General features: G+C 40.7%; 1 protein-coding gene across 2 annotated transcripts in view; it reads left to right on the top strand.

The window, feature by feature from the left end:
• Window positions 1–20,882, top strand: part of LOC136864219 (early endosome antigen 1) — a 576,229-nt gene that overhangs the window by 21,994 nt on the left and 533,353 nt on the right. The window lies entirely within an intron of this gene.

Below are 20,882 nucleotides of genomic sequence, written 5' to 3'. Positions count from 1 at the left end.
GGTTTTCTGTAGTTTCCCATTTTCACACCAGGCTACTTCCACTACCTTCCCAGTGCTAGCCCTTTCCTATCCCTCTATAACGTGAAACCTTTGATATGTTAGTGCGACGTAAAAAATGAAAAGTCTGTTCTTCCACTATGATGGCAACACCTCCAGCAGGTTGTTGCAAAGGCCATACAATTCCCATGCAGTTCGCATGTCAATGTATGTTATAAATAATAATAATTTTGTGTGGCTATTCTAGCCGGGTGGGGCCCTTGTAAGGCTACCCTCCGATGAGGGTGGGCGGCATCTGCCACGTGGAGCTAACTGCGTGTTATTGTGGTGGAGGATAGTGTTATGTGTGGTGTGTGAGTTGCAGGGATGTTGGGGACAGCACAAACACCCATCCCCCGAGCCATTCGGATTAACCAATGAAGGTTAAAATCCACGACTCGGCCGGGAATCAAACCCGGGACCCTCTGAACCGAAGGCCAGTATGCTGACCATTCAGCCAATGAGTTGGAGGTCAGCGCATTGAACCGTTCCCATCCACCAAATATAAATACGCCAGACTCAGCCGGAAGAGCTCGTGGCACATTCGGTCAAAAATGGGCGTTAAACTAAAGCTAACTTCCTAACAGGTAAATACCAATGGTATGTGAATGGTAAACAGTATCATTTAGTGTGAATAAGAAGCAGATTCAGGAGTAAAATAAATTTATTAACTAAGCACGTGATAAAAATTATCCATGCTAAATGAAATCAGATATATAAAATAATGCAAATTTAACTCAAATTGATATTTAAAATTACAGGTATGTGCCGAGCATCTCAGAGATAATTACAAGTCAACACACAAAAGTTAATCGGAACTAATGAAAAACACGTAAACAAAATTTAAATCTTGGTATGATCTAAATCTTTCATTAGACCGACGCCGTTATGTGAGATTGCCGATATCCTCAAGGGGGTTGCAATTACGATCGTCCAATAAGCAATTCCTCGACAAAAGGAAATCACGCTAATTTCATTCCATTATATACACGTATTTACACATTTGAGTAATTATTTACAAACGGTCTATCCAGGGGTTCTAATCTTATATATTACTCTGCATCTACTGACAGATGGTTCTGTTTCAAGTGGATCAGCACTGAGGCTGGCTTCCCTTAAAAATATTAGCTACGGGCTAAATTTAAAATACAAATCATTTACTCAACGCTGACCTAACACATGGACAACGAGCAAGGAAATAACACATGACAAATAGAACAAACAAACAAACAATAAATAGCGAAAAACATAGAGACAAAATCATAGGTGCTCTGAAAATAAAACATGCAGGGTAAACAATTTCATAATGGAAGTCACAAAATGCATGGCTTGGTCCAGGCTCTGGCTGCATAAATCTCTCCTTTCTGTAATAGCGGTCGGTCTTCACTTTCACTATCGTTGGTAACAGCTCTAAGAGCAAGAATTCTACCTAGCCAAGAGCTGACAGAGCGACGGGTGGCCATTCATACACAGGACACTGGATGTGTACTTTCACTCACAGCGGAACTAAGCGGGCTGTCTTTCACATTACAAGGGAAGGTCTGTCTCTTCTAACAATTTCTGCTTTGCTGCACAAAACTAATTATGTCTCCCATTCACAAACATTTTTTTTTCAACAGATACATCACGCCTCCATATATCGACTTATTGGCTGCACAAATCTCTGTCAAAGAAGTCACTCAAGCCTTCTATACTTGCGGCATGGCAGTTCGAATCTCAACTGTATCACTATATTATCAGGCGTATACTAGCCAGTTACCTTCTAAGCAGCTTTCACTCATAATTTCCCTTGACAGAAATTTCCCTGTTTTTTTGCTAGGGGCTTTACGTCGCATCGACACAGATAGGTCTTATGGCGACGATGGGATAGGAAAGGCCTAGGAGTTGGAAGGTAGCGGCCGTGGCCTTAATTAAGGTACAGCCCCAGCATTTGCCTGGTGTGAAAATGGGAAACCACGGAAAACCATCTTCAGGGCTGCCGATAGTGGGATTCGAACCTACTATCTCCTGGATGCAAGCTCACAGCCGCGCGCCTCTACGCGCACGGCCAACTCGCCCGGTCATTTCCCTGTTTTAACACCCTTATTATATACTAGGCGATATCAGCCTTTCTTAACACATATATTATATTCCAACCCTTATCGCCTGCCTTCTCTGCGCATTAAAAGTCCCTAACATCTCAACGTCGCCTTGGCACTCCTCTGGCAGCCAAAGGATACCTGAAAACGCGCTCTAATATGGTAATGAAAGTAGCCTGCGCTGCGTTAAATATCTTCGTCCCACACCACATTAAGTACACATAACCTCATTATGAAGAAGCTATCTTCCTAATTATTGTACATCTAACACATGCATATAGGAATACTCTGAAATGAACACAAGTAAACATACATACCTAACTACACCTACTCACAACCCTTTACCCCATACAAAGCTAACACAAAAAGAAAAAAAAAAATAAGGGCACTATCTTGCATTTGCCCTGGATCACCAACTAAGTTAACTAAAATCAAGAATAGCTCAGCTCTAGCGAGCTGATATTTAACATTACATTACTATTTACATTGGTGAAACTAAACTGACTCCTGCTGTCTAAGAACATGCTTAGAATATTGAAATTTTCACTTAACTTTGGTCGATCCCTGCTTCACACCCTCTACATGGCTGCAAAGTCAATGGGTTTACATAGAGTCATCATGCCACACTGGATGTGGTTGCAAAACATATGAATAACTCTTGAAGATGCTAACACAGTCCTTGCAGAAAAACACTCCTAGAGTAAATGAATATACGATAATTCTACACTTGCTCTATTGTATATGCGCACACTGGCTAAACACATATCAATTGACACAAATATTAAATCAGTATGATATTGCTTTGTTCAGAGTTGCTGTTCACGTAATAGAACTTGTATAAGTTCGTATACAAGAGCAATGATCGAAAGAACGCACACGCATCGACCACGATATGCGTCCCGATAACTCTTGACGTAGCCTGACTCGTTGGCTGAATGGTTACTGGCCTTCGGTTCAGAGGGGCCCGGGTTCGATTCCAGGCTGGTCGTGGATTTTAACCTTCATTGGTTAATTCCATGTTTGTGCTGTCTCTCACATCTCTGCAACTCACACACCACACATAATACTATCCTCCACCACAATAACACACAGTTACCTACACATGGCAGATGCCGCCCACCCTCATCGGAGGGTCTGCCCTACAAGGGTTGCACTCAGCTAGAATTGACTTAACTTGGCTTAATTGCTGTTGTTCCTTGTGAAACATAGGTCATCAACAAAGCATCTCCATCTGATCCTGTTGCCAGCCAACCTCTTCACCTCTCTCCAGGTCTTGCCTTCTTCCATTGCCTCCATGTGTACAGATCTTCACCAGGTTTGTTTGGGCCTTCCTCTCTTCCTTTTACCCTGCGGGTTCCAATCCAGTGCCTCTCTCTCAATGGCTTAATTCCCTTTCCTTAACTTATGCCCTATCCATTTCCATTTTTCCTTAAACAGCAGTTGACAAAGGTCTGTAACTTGGAGGTAATCACTTTAGTCACTTTCCAGGTCTCGCGCACATATAGTAGAACAGCCTTGACATTACTCTGCGAAGTTTGGTCCTGATAGATATTTTGTTATTCTTCCATACCGGATAGAGCTAAACAAAGGCACCATTTGCTTTTTGTACATGTTGAGAAACATCCTGTACTGCTCCTCCATCTTTGGTAACTACACTGCCCAAGTTGGTGAAACTATCCACATCCTCTATAGGTTCATCACTGAAGACAAATGGGTCTAGTTTGTTGGTGTTCATCCTTAGGACCTTGGTCTTCTTTGAGTTGATCATTAGTCCCACTTTTTTCCTTCTTTTACCATGTCTTCAGTCTTTGATTGCATTTCACCATGTGCCTCAGACAGGAGACACACATCGTCAGCGAAGTCTAGGTCTTCTAACCTATTAGCCAATCCCCATTGGATACCATGTTTTACATTTCGCGTTACATTCCGCATTACTGCATCAATCACCACCAGGAACATGGTTGGCGAGAGGATACAACCTTGACATACTCCTGAACGTACAGATATAGGCTCAGATACATGGCCCTCATGAATGACTGCATGTATAATCATGGTATGTTTCCTGAATGAGGTTAGTAATTTCTGATGGCACTCCATACCGCTTCATTTCCTTCCACATAGCTTCTCTGTTGATCGAATCAAAAGCTTTTTCGAAGTCGATGAACTCTGCATAAATGCGAGATGACCACTCAGCAGACTACTCCAGAATTATCCTCAAGGTGTTTATTTGGTCTACACACGAGCGATTTGATCGAAAGTCTGCCTGTTCCCATCGGAGCCTCACGTTGATATACTCCTTAATTCTGTTCAACAGAACCCTGGTGAAGACTTTGCTAGGGATTGAAAGAAGCGTAATGCCCCTCCAGTTGTTACAGTTTGACGTATTGCCCTTCTTTGGCAACTTCACCAGCAACCCACATTTCCAATCTGTGGGCATTTCTCCATTAAACCATATCTTCTCAAATAGTGGCTGCAACATATTGGCTGTGGTATTCATATCAACCTTCATGACTTCTGCTGGAATAATGTCAACACCTGTTGCCTTACCAGTATGCAACTCTCTCAATGCCCGCTTGATTTCCTCCACTGTTGAAATGCAGACTTTAATCCTTGGGTCAGGCTGGGTTTCTTCCCTTTCTTCTTCGCCTTTTCCTGCATCTACTTGCTCCTCCAAGGAGTGGTTGAACACCATAGAGAAATGTTCCTGCCATTGCTTCAGTTGATCCTCGGAGTTTGTTAGGAGGACACCATCTTTGTTTCTGACTGGATGGTTTTTCTGCATCTGCTTCCTTGCCAGAACTCTGGTGATGGTATAGAGGACTCTAAGATTTCCATTTCTGGCTGCCTCCTCTGCTTGTTGAGATAGGTCATCTATCTATTTCCTTTGATCTCTCCTCACACTTCTCTTTACTTCCTTATCCTTCTCAGCATATTTGGATTGCAATTCTGCCTTCCTTGCTCGTGTCTTACATGCATTCATTATTTCCTTTATCTCTTTCCTTTGTCTGATAATTTCCCATGTCTGGTCAGTCATCCAGTCTTTTTTCCTCCTGTCCTTAAAACCCAGGATATTTTCACTTACTTCAGTAAATACAGATCTAGTCTTCACCCATTTTTCCTCAATAGTTTCATCCTCCACCTCAGCGAGTGATTGGAATTTATTCTTTAGTTCTATCCTGAAGGCTTCTTTCACATTTCTGTCATCCCTTAGCTTTCCAACATCATATCACTTCCTTATCTGCTCTGTCCTTCTCTTTTGTGCCTGGATCTTCATTCTAAAGGTAGCCACAACACCAATGTCCGCACCTTTCTTGTTCCTCACATCCAACAATGAACTCCTCCACCTTCGTCCAATAGCCACATGATCTGTCTGGTTTTCTGTCCTATGATCCAGTGACACCCATGTCACTTTATGGCAGTCTTTATGTGGAAATATAGTACCACCAATAACCAAATCGTGGCTTGCACAGAAGTCCACAAACAGCTGTCCGTTCTCATTTCGTTCTTCTACACCATGCCTTTCCATAATATGTTCAAGTCATTCGTTGTCCTGTCCCACTTTTGCATTCAAATCTCCTCCAACTAGGATGATATCCTTCCTTTTCTGTTTCTTAACCATTCTATTAAGATGTCCATAATGTTAGGCCCCTTAAAACAACAAGCATCATCATCAGCAAGATGTCCATAGAACGCCTGTTTGTCTTCCTCCTCCGCCGACTCCGTAGGTGCATAGCATACTATCAACACAATGTTTCTAATATTGGTCTTAAAACGTGCCACTATTATCCTTTCTGTCACTGGGTACCACTCCATAAGGCTCCTCTTGGCTGCCGTATCCATTAATATACCCACACCTCCATAACTCGCTCCGTTGCCCTCGGGTCTTCCAGAGTATACAAATGTAGCTCCATCATGGGTTGCCAATTCCCCAAACTTAGAAACCTAGGATGTTCAGGCCATAACTTCTCATACATGTCACTGCCTGTCGTAGCCTTCCACTTTCCCGCAAAGTCCTCAGCCCAATTTTCGTTAGCCTTTTCAAGCCAATGGTCGTCATCGTTGGATCAGTCCGGTTTCTCATTGTTGATGTTTCTGTAATAAGGTAATTTAAGGTTGTGCGAGTTACTGGCCCACAGCACCTGAGCTTGGTGGTGGGGCTGCCACCTACGCCTCCAAGCCTGCTGTTTTCTGTTGGGGTAGTGTCCCATAGCCTTTGAAGATCCCTCTTCACCACAAGGCAGTGGTTTTCTTCTTTATTTTACCCCAAGAGGAAGGGTTGCCTCCTCCGCCAACTTCGCCGTACCAAAGGTCTCCTTCTCCGCCTCAGTTGCCGTAAAGGACTTCACCAGAGCCCCGTTAGCCGTTACTTTTCAGGGTTCCTGTAAGGCCTTCACAGCTACCATAGTGGTCCCCGCTGTACTTCACCCTTACAGGCTATCCCCTACTTCGTACCGTTGCACGTCCCCCACGACGTGGACGAGGGATTGGACTTATGGGGGACTCGGCTAGAAATAGCCACACGAAATAAAAATAAAAACTGTTGACGTATGGCAAATGTTAATTCAGTTCACGAAAATTACATCGGTGTATGCGGCAACTGTCTTTACCGTCTCTCAAGCTTTACACATACGTAGTACATACTGCACTTGGCTTAGCAATGTAGTGTCACTCGGGCAAAGGTAATTGCCACCATAAAGTACTTTACACTCCCGTATGTAGAATACTTAGTTCACACCAGGACAGTGCATTTTAAACACAGTTTCAATATAATTCACTGTCATTACATTATTCACAATTATATTTGTAAATGCGTCACTGTGGAAATAGATACCAAACAAAGAACACGGCAGTCACGACGGACGTGGAGACAGCTTGCAGACTGCGAAGCGAATAACGAATGACCACACTTCCTCTACTGTTCCTGGTTTTATAGATTCACCGGTCTTATTCAAAAGAGGGGTTCCCCTGTAGACTAAGGCTTGAGAGCTCAACTGCCTTCTGGAGATAAAACGCACGACTGTTGGGAAATAGCAATTCTTAAAATAGATTGAAGTTAGCCAAAATATGCACAGATATGTGTCTCTAAAATCAACTGCAACTCATTATTCATATCAAAACCGTGGAGAATTAGTTAAATGTCAGACTTTACCCGTATAATTGTAGTAGGTCAGCACTGCATTAAATGAGGTTGGTAATCCAGAAAAATTGTCTTGGGATTAACAATGATCATAGGCCACGCCTTCTCAGCTCACAATTGGCTAATTTCAAACTCGCCGCACGTCAGGCGATACTACGACACTCCCTGCAGACTCGTTCAAATTTTCAAATAACTCGCCTTTTCAAAGCTTGCTACTGACTGTCCTCTATCTCCGCACGGTCCAGACTAAAACCGTTGCCTAACCGCCTCCCAAACAAAGCCTTCAAATGTAACAAACTCGCAGTGTTGCGCAATATTCTAATAAATATACATGGGGCATATATGATATGTCACAGTTTGTTGGAGCCATTTCATCTGCTTCATAGTTCTGTGTCACTTTATTTACCTATAGTTTTACAACAACATGTGCGTTTCGCTCCACTGTGCTAATTTGGGCTCGTTAGTTGGTAAACACTGGCAACCAGGAATGAGTTAGCTGGAAAATTTATAATGTCCAATAACAGACCAACTATATTGGTATTATAAATTTACTCATTCGGAACAAATATTTCAGGTTCCCTATGGGAATCAACGTCTATATCATCTGATGGCCAGGCAGTCATCAGTTTTTGACAAAGTTTTTCATAGTGCATTGGCACTGCTGGTGGCTCCAAGTTGCCTACACAGTGGCCTCCACGGTATGCAATAGCCATGCGTTTTGGTAGGTGTGCTGTTTACCAACCTCCACCTTCTCTTCTTCTTCTTCTTCTTCTTCTTGAGGATGCACACAGTTTTTGTTCAAATGAACATAGACTTATGTGGAGCATTTCACTACTCCCTATGATAACTGACATCAACGAGATTGACACAGTGACTATCAAAGACTAACATACCAGATGCTATAGCATTCCTAAAGGTTACTCTGTCCCTTACCAATTGTGAAATAGAAAATGCTAGATGCCTTTTGGTGGGCAGTATGTTAGATATATATTTATTAATTGCAGGTTGGTAGTTTGTGTATTATCACTAGAGATGAGAATTATAGCCACTAAAAACAGTTAAAATAGGCAGGCATATAGGCTCTTAAATTAGCCAAAATAGGCATTTAAATAGGCACTAACATGTAAAATAGGCAACAAAATAGGCATGAAAAATTTACTTATAATTTAATTACACACTCAATTACTATAAAAGGAATTCACAAGCAACGTTTCAATGTTTTCCTGTAACAATCTTGTTCTCTTCCCATGCATCAAGTTTTTGTCCTGAGAGAAAGATCTCTCAAGATCATAGGAAGTGATTGGACAAAACTTCAATGAAGTCACTTCATCTGGTTTTATTTCACTGACAGCGACTGCCTTCCCAGAGGTTCGGTCAAAACTTCCCCTGACTTCTTCCACAATCCTAAATGACTCCACGAGGGGCATGCCATTCTTCTGCAACTTGGTGATTGCTCTTGGCAGCTTGTTGAAATTTGAATATGCTCCGGTTTATGCAGGGGCATATTAGTTCCCAGCATTGTAGTGCATAGGTCTGAAGAAAAAGGTTGTTGGACGCTGCCCAAAGTGGACTGGTAGAAAGGCTGCTTTGATACAGATTTCTGTACTCGTATCAGATGCATTGCAGTATTTCTAAGTTGATCTATATGGTATTTTTCTCACATTTGATCTGAAAAATAATAAAATTCACATAAATTACATTGTCCCTATATCTTAAATTTCTACAGTTGGCCTAATTGGCAACAATGCTTAGTTTATATTGTTACCTCTACTACAGTGGTAACACCAAAAGAAGGCACAAACACAGTTAAAGAGGAAGGAAAGAGCACAATATCAGAAATCACTACACACTCGGAAAAACATTAGCTAGCATTTACGTGAATCTCCAACAAAACATGTACGTAAAAAATAAATCGCCGTGATCCTTAGATTTAAAAAAAATATTATTTACAAAATTATTTTACAAATACACTCCAAATACAATTCCAAGTTATGAGCTATAAGTTCAGTGATATACATAGCTTATTTCCTAGCAGTGTAAATTCAAATTTCAAATCAACTATACATCTAGTTACCAATGCAGTTGTACAATGCAATTTACGGTGATGTGAAACAGGTTATCCAAAATCTAGCGTACCTCAAGTGATACAGAACTACCAGAGGCAAACCCCAAGGGAAATAATATTTTACTACAATCTACATATTTTAGTGAAACAAGAAATGGGAATGCCTCGGAAACGAACAGGTAAGCTCAGCTGAAAAACTAAGGCGTCATAAGTAACTAATTTGGTGAATCTAGGCGAGGTTAGGGCAGACTCCTGTATGAAAAGCAAATCGGAACATTACAGAAATTTTAGCAGGAACAGAATTCATGAGCGCTTACCCGAGGAGAGTGCCATCCCGGAAACCGGGGGACGTCAACCAGATAGGCTGCTCGCAGACAGATAGACCAAGAACGACAGAATTCAGGATGCAGAATTAATTCGAACACTGCCTCGCTCACAATATATAGGAAATTCCGGCCTTGGAGGCAGCCAATCAGCGCGCACGAGTTCCCTATCGCCACCTAGACTCACCAATCACAACCTTACTTTCGATCGCGAACTTTGACTAACATTCTAGAATACGCCTGATCGCGAATGTCGTATTTCCAGAACAGACAGAAAGATTTTCTCGAATACATTACCCACAAAACAACACACCCTGTTCCATAATTCGTGTAACTTTCTGGATCCTTCCAGGAAATATAGAACAGAATTCTACTATTTACAAATGCCTATGTTACAATACTAGCAGGGTACCCGTGCTTCGCTACGGTATTTTACTGAAATTTATAATTGAATGCTTATTGTTTTAGATATATAATCCGCCGAAATTCGCGATCTGACTCGTTTTCAGCGAGAATCCACCAATATTCCCGATCTGACTCGTTTTCTATTAGAATACGGCACGTTTCCTCCCATTTTTCAATCTTCCTTTCCAACAATCGATTTCGTACTTCCCGGGCTAGGCTCAAGTATTCCTCCCGGTCAGCTGGGTCCGTAAATCTTTGCCATCTTTTCCTATAACCATTTTTAATATGGATAAAATCCTTCAGGAGATCCGGCGTGGTGTCATATTGGGTGCCTTGGCGGCACTGAACCCGCGGCCGGACTGCTTTCTTAATCATTACCTGTCCAAGAGCCGTTTCCAGCGCGGTCCGCACATTTGACGACGGTCCGGAACATTATTATTATTAGTATTATTATTATTACTATTATATGTTGCTGGGATGAATGATGACAGGGAAAACCGGAGTATCTGGAGAAAAAACTGTCCCGCCTCCGTTTTGTGCAGCACGAATGTCACATGGAGTGACCGGGATTTGAACCACGGAACCCAGCTGTGAGAGGCCGGCGCGTTGCCGCCTGAGCAACGGAGGATCCTTATAAGTACATTAAGAACATTAAAATCAATCGGTCTCACCTTCTTTTACACCCCACCGCCGTTAAGTTTATTTACCGCCACACCCCCCTCCCCCGCAAAAAAAAATTAAAATAAGGCGTGTTTATGTTTAAAGGAGATTCCAAACACCAATGTTCACGTCTATTACCTTCAGTTTTGAGATATAAGTATCCCTATAAAAATAATGTACTTTTTTCACTTCATTTCACACTACTTCCCCCCACCCCTAAGTGAATTTTCCCGAAAAAAATACTTGTTTATTTTATAGTAAAGGATCTTCTAAATACCAATTATCACAACTCTAACTTCTTCAGTTTTTGAATTATGTGTCCTCATGAAAGGATTTCAACTCCTTTACACTCCCGCCCCCCAAGATGGTTTCCCCCCCAAAACGCATTTTTCTTTGTTTTTAAAGGAGATCCAAATACGAATTTTCACATCTGTAACAACTTTAGTTTTTATTAGATGTATGTATTCTCATACAATTAAGTCAATTAATTTTTCAATTCTTCCACCCCTCCCCCCCACCCTTCATTGGATTTTCCAAGAATACGTGTTTCTTTACTTTTAAAGCAGATTGCAAATATCAAATTTCACGTCTGTAATAACTTCATTTTTGAGATATCAGTAGGCTAATTAAAAGAATTCAACACCATTTTTAGGAACCTTTACACACACACCCCCCCCTTCCACCCAAGTGATATTTCCGAAAACTAAAAATACACGTTTCTTTATGTTTAATAGAGATTAAAAAATACCATTTTTCACTTCTGTAACATGTTAAGTTTTTTTAGACATACATTAAAAATTCTCATTTTAAAAATTCACCCCTTTTGAGTTCCCCTTAAATGGAGTTTCCAAAAACAAATCACCTATGTTTCTTTACATTTACAGGAGATTCCAAACACCCACTTTTTACGTCTGTAACATTTTACGTTTCCAAGATATTCTGGAGATATAGTCTTTCAAAAAATTCACCCCAATTTGTCACTTCTGTTTAACCGCCATTAATTGGATTTTCCAAAAACTAAAAAATATGTGTTTCTTTATTTTTAAAGAAGAACCCACACACAAATTTTCAGTTCTGCAATATCTTCCGTTTCTGAGATATATGTATCCTCATTAGAGGCATTCAGCCCATTTTTCACCCTTTTACACCCCTCCTATTGGGATTTACAGGAAGCAAAAAAAGACATGTTGCTTTATTTTTAGAGGAGATTCTAACTACCAATTTTTACATCTGTAGACACATTCATTTTTTAAAATTCCCCCCCCCCATTTCACCCCCCAATATTTGGATTTTCCAAAAACGAAAATATACATGTTTCTTTACTTTTAAAGTAGATCCCAAATACCAATTTTCAGGTCTGTAATATCTTCAGGTTCTGAAATATAAGTAGCCTCATTAAAGGCATTCAACCAATTATTCACCCTTTTACACCCTTCCTATTGGGATTTTCCAAAAACAAAAGAATACGTGTTCCTTTATTTTTTAAAGGAGATTCTAAATACCAATTTTTACATCTATAAACTTTAACAGTTTTGAGATATAGATATACTCATTTTAAAAAATCACCCCCTTTTCACACCCCCTCATTAATTGGAGTTTCCAAAAACAAAAAATAATTCTTTCTTTATTTTTAAAGGAGATCCCAAATACCAATTTTCAGGTCTGTAATAACTTCAGGTTCTGAAATATAAGTAGACTCATTAAAGGCATTCGACCCATTTTTCAACTTTTTCCACCCACCCTATTGGGATTTTCCGAAAACAAAATAAACACGTTACTTTATTTTTAAAGGAGATTCTAAATACCAATTTTCACATCTTTAACCTTTAAATGTTTTGAGATATAGATACACTCATTTTAAAATATTACCCCCTTTTCACTCCCCCTTAATTGGATTTTCCAGAAACAAAAAAATACGTGTTTCTTTATTTTTAAAGGAGATCCCAAACACCAATTTTCAGGTCTCTAATATCTTCAGTTTCTGAAATATAAGTAGCCTCATTAAAGGCATTCAACCCTTTCTTCACCCCTTTTGACCCCTCTTATTGCGATTTTCCGAAAACAAAAAAATACATGTTTCTTTATTTTTAACGAAGATTCTAAATACCCATTTTTACATCTGCAAACTTTAAAAGTTTGGAGATATAGATTCACTCATTTTAAATATTCACCCCCTTTTCACCCTCGTATTAATTGGATTTTCCAAAAACAAAAAATTACGTGTTTCTTTATTTTTAAAAGAGATCAAAAGTAGCAATTTTCAGGTCTGTAATATCTTCAGTTTCTGAGATATAAGTACTGGTATCCTGATTAAAGGCATTCAACCCATTTTTCCCCATTTTTCACCCTTTTTCACCCCTCCTATTGGGATTTTCTGAAAACAAAAAACATGTGTTTCCTTATTTTTAAAGAAGATTCTAAATACCAATTTTTACATCTGTAAACTTTTAAAGTTTTGAGATATAGATACACTCATTTTTAAATTTCACCCCCCTTTTCACCCCCTTAGCGAAGGAATATCCAAAAATCCTCTCTTAGCGAGCACCTACATCTTAATATGTATATATCCCCAAAATTTCATTTTTTTACGTCCAGTAGTTTTGGCTCTGTGATGATGAATCAGTCAGTCAGTCAGTCAGGACAAGTTATTTTATATATATATAGATTATACAGAACAGGTTAGGTCATTAAAAATAAAACATCATATCGTATTTTACAAATAAAGTCTTCAAAAACAAGAATACATTCCACTCGCACTACATAGTTCACTTGTAACATCTTCCTCCCCGCGAAAGTCGAGCCCTGCTCGACCAATAATATAACCTCACTGGGGAGCAAGTGATATAACGTTTGCACACAGTACCGATAGTAAAGGTACATTACTTTAACACACACGATTTCTTGAAGTAAACTTTGTGATAACCAACAACACAAACTGTCACATAATTCGTGTAACTTTCTGGATCCTTCCAGGAAATATAGAACAGAATTCTACTATTTACAAATGCCTAGGTTACATTATTATACAGTACAGGTTAGGTCATTAAAAATAAAACATCATATCGTATTTTACAAATAAAGTCTTCAAAAACAAAAATACAATCCACTCGCACTACATAGTTCACTTGTAACAATATCATGCATTTGTTTCATAAAAGAAAAGACTATTAGAGATGTATCTAGAAGTACAAAACTTTAAAGTAGGAACAAGGGAATTAGTAATTTACATGAAAATATGTCCTCAAGGATTTTCAGTTATAATTTGGCAGTTCACCAGGTGAAAAACATAATAAAAAAGACCTGAAACGATACCGGAGTAGCGTAGAGGAGAGATCCGTTCGTAATGCTTGCCAAGGACCCACCAAGCTGGCCCTAGCAATATTCTTATTTACACTGACTGACAGAGCAAATGCAACACCAAGAAGGAGTGGTTCGAAAGGGATGAAAGTTGGGAAAAAAACAGAGACGGCACGGACGAATAATTGATGTTTATTTCAAACCGATATGCAGGTTACACAATGCGCACGGCATCGACTCAGTAGGATGTAGGACCACCGCGAGCGGCGATGCACGCAGAAACACGTCGAGGTACAGAGTCAGTAAGAGTGCGGATGGTGTCCTGAGGGATGGTTCTCCATTCTCTGTCAACCATTTGCCACAGTTGGTCGTCCGTACTAGGCTGGGGCAGAGTTTGCAAACAGCGTCCAATGAGATCCCACACGTGTTCGATTGGTGAGAGATCCGGAGAGTACGCTGGCCACGGAAGCATCTGTACACCTTGTAGAGCCTGTTGGGAGATGCGAGCAGTGTGTGGGCGGGCATTATCCTGCTGAAACAGAGCATTGGGCAGCCCCTGAAGGTACGGGAGTGCCACCGGCCGCAGCACATGCTGCACGTAGCGGTGGGCATTTAACGTGCCTTGAATACGCACTAGAGGTGACGTGGAATCATACGCAATAGCGCCCCAAATCATGATGCCACGTTGTCTAGCGGTAGGGCGCTCCACAGTTACTGCCGGATTTGACCTTTCTCCACGCCGACGCCACACTCGTCTGCGGTGACTATCACTGACAGAACAGAAGCGTGACTCATCGGAGAACACGACGTTCCACCATTCCCTCATCCAAGTCGCTCTAGCCCGGCACCATGCCAGGCGTGCACGTCTATGCTGTGGAGTCAATGGTAGTCTTCTGAGCGGACGCCGGGAGTGCAGGCCTCCTTCAACCAATCGACGGGAAATTGTTCTGGTCAATATTGGAACAGCCAGGGTGTCTTGCACATGCTGAAGAATGGCGGTTGACGTGGCGTGCGGGGCTGCCACCGCTTGGCAGCGGATGCGCCGATCCTCGCGTGCTGACGTCACTCGGGCTGCGCCTGGACCCCTCGCACGTGCCACATGTCCCTGCGCCAACCATCTTCGCCACAGGCGCTGCACCGTGGACACATCCCTATGGGTATCGGCTGCGATTTGACGAAGCGACCAACCTGCCCTTCTCAGCCCGATCACCATACCCCTCGTAAAGTCGTCTGTCTGCTGGAAATGCCTCCGTTGACGGCAGCCTGGCATTCTTAGCTATACACGTGTCCTGTGGCACATGACAACATGTTCTACAATGACTGTCGGCTGAGAAATCACGGTACAAAGTGGGCCATTCGCCAACGCCGTGTCCCATTTATCGTTCGCTACGTGCGCATTACAGCGGCGCATTTCACATCATGAGCATACCTCAGTGACGTCAGTCTACCCTGCAATTGGCATAAAGTTCTGACCACTCCTTCTTGGTGTTGCATTTGCTCTGTTAGTCAGTGTATATGGAAGAATGAAAACGGAGGCACTATAAATCTCCGATTTGTGAACATTTTATTTGTTTCCATTCGCCGGCTTTGGTCAGCCGGGTTAGCTGTCATGAAGGCTATTTTCTGTTGCCTGCAATAGATCTTGCATCATGTGTGCCTACAAGGCCGCCACCCTCGTTGAAAATTAAAAACCGCGTAATTTTAAATTGTCGTGACATGCTCCCATAACCTTATTTTATCGGGCGAGTTGGCCATGTGATTAGGGGAGCGCAGCTGTGCGCTTGCATCCGGGAGATAGTGGGTTCGAATCCCACTTTCGCCAACCCTGAAGATGGTTTTCCGTGATTTCCCATTTTCACACAGGGCAAATGCTGGGGCTGTACCTTAATTAAGGTCACGGGTGCTTCCTTCCCACTCCTAGCCGTTTCCTATCCCATCATCGCCATAAGACCTGTCTGTGTCGGTGCAACGTAAAGCCACTAGCAAAAAAAAATTATTTTTCTCACAGTTTAGCAAGACTCTAGAGGGGATGCTAGAGGCTTGTTAACCTGGGAGTTTACGCCCCTCAGACTCTTTGCTTCTCCCTCCCCCCAACCACAACGGTTACTAACCTGACCTCACCAGTCCAAACTAACTTTTTTTCGCTGGCCTGGTATTGTAAAGATAGTCTTGGCAACCTTGTAAAACATGCTGAGGCATCGTCCTAGCTGGGCTACATTGGATCTGCAACCTGTGTTTCGCGAAGGCTTAGCAGAAGTGTAATAGAATTCACGATTTTTTAAGGTGAGTCTTAAAAATTGCATTTCAGTTGTAAATCTCTATTTTCATAGAAAATGAATCACAGTTCAAAATACCGATTTCATTTTCATCCATTCTGTGACAAGAGACTACCGGCGTTCTAACTCCTTGTTCAGTAATTTAATAATTATTTACATTTTAGTAATATAAATTATTGAAAGTTCACATCTAATACAGCATTGAAACAAAACAACTTGCCACAATACATACATTAATAGGCCTATATATGCTACAATGAAATGCAATCATAGTTCTCAATCACAAAAAATATAAAAGGAACAAATGAACTTACCTCCTTACAGCAAGCTTGACAGACTACCGTTCCATCCGTAGTGAAACTGGAATCCCCTGTGATCCACTGCTTCAGCCAGTGGGACTTCGACGATTTTTCTTTAGGCATTGCTGCAAACACGCATCTTCTTCCACTTCACAATAAATCGCAACACGTTCTAAATGTAAAGCATACACGTACAATAGTTCGCATCGAAAGGGAGGTACAGGGCAAATGGGTTGTGCATCTTGGTTAGACGTTGACTGGTTCTCGCATATGTCTTAGGAGGTTGGAGGGGTTGAAGGCTTTGAGGTCAAATTGTTCCTTGTTTCTCCTGATGGAAATTTCCCTAGGACTATTTCTGATGACTTCTGATAATTTCCAGTTTTGTTCGTGGGGTAAACAGATATTGAAAAAAGAGAAGATATTTCTGTCGAGCACACTATCTACACTAAATGCACGGGAAGAAAATCGGCTTTTTAAACATAGAGTCAAAAGGCATCAAATAGACAATTATACTCCATATAGGCACAAACCCCTGAAATAGGCATTTATACGCACAATAAAACCAACAAAATATAGCTAAAAAGACCCTAAAACGAATTTATATCTCAAAAGCCTACCTTTCTGAACAAAGGAATAAAATAGGCAAATTCCTGTCTCTAATTATCACCATGGACATCTAACATGCTGCCCACCGAAGGGCATCTTGCCTTTTCTATTTCACAATCGGTAAGGGACAGAGTTTGTGAACAGGCCTTTTACGTTCACCGTTATTCGTCTATACACTCACTACACAAATTAATCAGCCACCGCTGGGATGCACATTTTTTATTACTGCCATCTTCCACTGCAAAGGAGGTATGTTATCTTCTTTCAGTATGACTAGGTTTCTAGGCTGAAGATTGGGGTGTTTCGTTGCCCATTTATTCCTTTGCTGTAAGTTATTGAGGTATTCATTTGACATTCTCTTCCAGAAGTTCTGAGTTAGCTGCTGAATATATTGCCATCTTAACAAGGTGGAGATGGGAGAAGAATAATAATCGTGATCAGGAAGTGTAGTAATTGGCTCTCCTATAAGGAAGTGGTTTGGAGTGATTTAAGAAGGGTCAAAAGGACCATCATATAACTCGGTGAGAGGATGCAAGTTTTAGGCAAGCTTCAGTTTGTGTTGTTAGAGTAAACAACTCTTCGTAGTTGAAGCATTGAGAAACCATCACTCTTCTGAGGTGATATTTCAGACTCTTGATGGCTGCTTTCCAGATTTAAGAAATATAAACTTCATGTTGATTGGTCTGTATTGATCTCTGATTACATACTGTACCGGGAAATGATTATCGGGTTTGAGCATGGGAAGGGTCTCAGGTAGTGTTCGGTGTTTTTTTTGGAGCAGGTACAGAGACGGATAGTGTCGCAGGCCGAATAATAGATGGTAATTCTTTTTTTGTAAAATTTATTAACAATACCCACAGATATATCACCCTGCAATCGAATGGGAAAACTCAAATTTATACTTGATATTTGCCAAAAATGTAAAACAAAATATTTATGTTGTGATCTTCTTGACGTCTGTTTGCTTGAGAATATAAAAAAAATAATTATTCTTCCATAGAACATGAACAGCCTACAGTCTTTCTAATTTAAATGTAAACACAAAATATCACTTTGCACCTGGGATCAGTTCATTATTTATGGTGCTGACCTACAGTCTTTCTAATTTTTATACCACAAAAATGAACACACACTTGTCATGGAAAGTTTGATAAATAAATAAAATCTTTGGTTTCTTGCTGAATGTCTTTCAGTTCATTTGAATTGCAAAAATGAAATTAATAAAGCACTTGAAAATCCTAAAGTTCATCTAGGTAATGTGAATTAAATTAATTAATAACTTTGAAAATGAATTTATAGCAAAATCTGAACTTCTTTTAAATGACGATAAAATTATGAATTGATATCCACACAAAGCACTTGTAAGAGCACTGTACTGAATTAAGCGCTTTGTAAAAGTCAGTCATTTGTGATTACTCACTCAGAATACGAGAAGATCTGCTTACAAGTGTTGGAGTTGGTGACTTTGTGTCTGGAACATTCCGCGGAGTGCGGACGAAGGCTCGAACTCAGTACCGGCGGTGTTCAGTGAAGTTACCTTGTCTATCTCCCATGTCGACTTCCCTCGATGGGTACCATAACTGAAGTAACCATGTAAATCCTTCATTGGAAGCGACGTTTGATGTAGCAGGATCTCGTAGTACTTTTGCCAAGATTTCCGTTGTTCTTGGAGTAATGTCGGAACACGGAAAGTTCAGTTGGCACTATTGAATTCACAAATATCATAGATATTAATACTACACACCGTCGTAATGCACAGTTCTATTCTTACACTGATTTTATGATGTTGAATCAACATTCACAGTCCATGCTGCAGAAAACACAGTTCTTTTATACACAGTTCATGGGTTTGAGAATTAACGCAATTCATAATCGTCACTAATTATGTCTGAAATACGATTGTAAAGTAATGAACACAGTCCACAAGCACTTGAAAATGTGATTTGTAACAGTCTGTATCACAGTCTCTAAACAAATATTATTCGCAGATTAAGGCGATTTTTGCCTTTTCTAGCGGGACCTAGTGTTTACAGTGCACTAAGTCTTCTGGTATAGGCTAGAGCAAGTTTGTTACTTTCATTGATCTGTCTCTGTCTTATCCTTGGCTTTGAAGATATGAAAGTGACTGAGGTATGAGCAATACTAGTAATGCCGTTCCTTATGCAGCCCGTCCCTGCTATGAATGGTGTGAAAATGTTGCTCATAGGGTCGGTTTGTGCATGCATTTCAGTGGGCTTGGCAGACTGATATGTAATAGCAACTTCTGGCTCGGTGAGAAAAGCAACGGGAAACTACCTCGCTCCTCATTTCCCTAGTACGCCTCTTCAGTGATGCCTAGCCTATCTATGACAGCTGATGGCGGAGCTGTTGAGGATCCAACCAGCCTTAGGGCTGATGACTGAACACACATACAAGGCGATTTTATGGTTGTATTTACACCACACTAGTCTGTATTATTTAAAATTATTGGAAAAAGTCCTTAATGTTCACTGGGTTTTTCACAGTGGTGATCGAAAGATCGAGAAAATGCTCAAGGAAAATGGTTATATTTTGCCCTGTTATGGGACGAATGTCGAGTAAATATACACACAGTTCACTGATATATTATCGTAAAAGAAATATGTCTTAGACTGATTGAAGTTGTCGTAAATTATAATTTCATTTTACCACATACAATGATGTAGGATATTATCACAGTTCAGAATTATGTGGCATTAGTACAGTTCACGCTGTCGTATAAAAATATTGGACATTTCAATTCTCACTTTAAATTATAGCTTTACTCTGTTAATAAATCCACAAGCATTATATTACGATAATTCACTTCGAGAAACGTCTAAAATCTTACCGTTGTCACAGCGCGGCGGAAACTTTACATACAGTACGACGTTCTTGGATTATTCCAACAGCGTTCGATTACGGCCACGATTACGTCCTTGCGAATAGCGACGGAACATACTTTCTGCACACACTGTGCACGCAGAACTCTGTACACGGGACTGGTTATGGCCTTCGCCCAGTGGCCTATATATAGAGGTCTGGCGAGCAGCGCTCGAAATCAGGTGATGAAGGGGCGAGTATTCCTCCCAAATTTTAAATTATCATATTTTGGAAACCACTGGACAGATTGGTTTCAAATTTGCAGGGTTTTACTTCCAGAACATTGGCTACAATTCAGCATTGATCTTGTGTTAATCAGTCCAGGCGTTAAAAAATTCATAAAATTAGCCGAGAAACTTCCGTAGGGGAAGTAAGCTGCAGGCGACGGTGACGTCACTTGACCTTGCTTGACTTGTGTTCTCCCTCGTGGAGTGCAGTAGGTACGAGAACATTCTCTCACACAGCTGTTCATGTATCGGAACGGAATTGTATGCTAAAAATAAAATTCATAATTTATATGTGCCAGGGCCTATGCCTTCCTGGTACAATACATTACATACAGTTCCACCTTTTCAATACAAAATTTTTTGCAGTGCGGTTTACATTCCAAATTAAACATTTATTTGGTACTAGTTTCGACCTAAGGTCAAGGTCATCATCAGCCAATAACACAAATTGCACAACATATCAAATGGTCCATAAACAATGAATTCTAGATTCTACAAAGGTGTGGTGCTTCAGGAGGGATAAAATGCCACGTCAACCCATGCCTGCAGTTGCAGTCAACAATTGATATTTTTTTAGCTTTCTTGTAGAAAGG

This window comes from Anabrus simplex, chromosome 2 (assembly GCF_040414725.1).
Source record: "Anabrus simplex isolate iqAnaSimp1 chromosome 2, ASM4041472v1, whole genome shotgun sequence".
Lineage (NCBI taxonomy): Eukaryota > Metazoa > Arthropoda > Insecta > Orthoptera > Tettigoniidae > Anabrus > Anabrus simplex.
The sequence above is the reverse complement of the archived record's forward strand: the minus strand, read 5'-3'. Positions and strand labels throughout refer to the sequence as shown.